Genomic DNA, 1,546 nt, shown 5'->3' on the forward strand with positions numbered 1-1,546 from the left:
GCAGTGCCCGCGTCGCACGCCCAGCGCACATGGCGCACGGATTGCGTGCAGGGTTCGTAGCCAAGCAAAAGCAAAAACAAACAGAAACACACCCGAAAGGAAAACACACCGCGATGCGGCTCCCTCCTTCCACTGAAACAAATAAAAAAAAGGTTAGGCCCACTGCGCACACCGCTCAAATACGGGGCGGATCTACCTCGGGGCCGCAAAAACAAACAATTCACTCATTAAGGCGTTTGACGATGGCCGGGATCGTTGGGTCCCACGCAGCGGCAGTCGCCACGCCCCGCAACCACCGGAGGCCTCGCGTGGAAGACGTCTGCGGCGGGGCTGCGGCGGGAGGAAAAAACCGGACTCCACTCGCCACCCCAACGCGCCACCGCAGAAAACAAACCAAAAAACACACGCACAAAGAAATCGCCCCACCATTCATTCAGCCTCGTCGAGGGGCGTTTCCCTCCGCACAACTCTACAAAAAACTAATAAATAAAAAGGGGGAAGCGCAAGACAAGCCCGCTCGCAGAACAATTTATTTACAAGGCGGGAGGCACGGGGACCGTCCCACCGAAGCCCGCACCGCCGCCGCTTGCGCCCCACAAACGAAGAAGCTGCCACCCGCGCCAAACAACGTGGACACCGACCAACCGAGTCCTCCTCCCCGGCACGCCTCCTCCGTCGTGGACGGCGACGCTCAAAAACAAAACAACACACTGAAAACAAAACGCTGAAAATAAAACAAAACGGCCAGCAGTGAACGTAAACAAATGGCACACGCGAGAGGCAGTCCGATGTCATTGTGCTCCGCCCACGTCACGGCGGCGACCCTCGCACCTTCCTCACTGCGCCCCCAATTCGCACCATCGCCGGGATGCTCACTGATACACGGAAAGCACAACAGAAGGGCATCGTGGACGGTAAACACAGCGGCGGCGCAGGCAATGACGCCAGTCCACCGGACTCCGCTCTTGCAGCAACTCCACCCGCTTCCGCCTCGCACCGTCTGCCGCGTGGAGAGCCGACCCGGGGACCGCGCAGTCACCCAACAGAGAAACAAAAACTAAGCCAAATCCTCAACACACATTGCGCACCCGCACCAGCTCTCACAACACCCACATTCATTTGTCGCATCCCACTGATTGCGTCAGGACTGATGGCCGCACACACAAAAAAAAGCATGATATTTTTACGAACTAAACTTCATCCAACCCAGCGTAAACACACATCTACTACTCGGCACCGCAGCATTGCTGCACAAGCCACGCGCCGCCTGCATCTCTACCCCAATGAAAACCCACAATGCGCGTGCCTATCGTGACTCCATTGTCTCCAGATCATCCCCATTCACCACGCTTCCGGAGGTCACACCGCGCCGCACCCTCCTCGTGTTCCTATGAAAGGCACCATCTGCGTCTTCAGCAATCTCCTCGCCCCTTGGAAACTCCGCACTTGCAAAAGCACCCGATGCAACGCTTTCGCAACTATGGCTTCTCGACAGCATCAACGACTGGGAAGCGTCTGCTGCGGGTGGTAGGCGCAGCGGAAACTT

General features: G+C 57.4%; 2 annotated features.

Annotated features, from left to right (window-relative positions):
• Window positions 1–62: 62 nt before the first annotated feature.
• Window positions 63–104: a microsatellite.
• Window positions 105–694: 590 nt separating this feature from the next.
• Window positions 695–742: a sequence feature (A-rich).
• The last annotated feature ends 804 nt before the right edge of the window (window positions 743–1,546 follow it).

This window comes from Trypanosoma rangeli, assembly GCF_003719475.1.
Source record: "Trypanosoma rangeli strain AM80 chromosome Unknown Tra_15.4_contig_00924, whole genome shotgun sequence".
NCBI classification, from domain to species: domain Eukaryota; phylum Euglenozoa; class Kinetoplastea; order Trypanosomatida; family Trypanosomatidae; genus Trypanosoma; species Trypanosoma rangeli.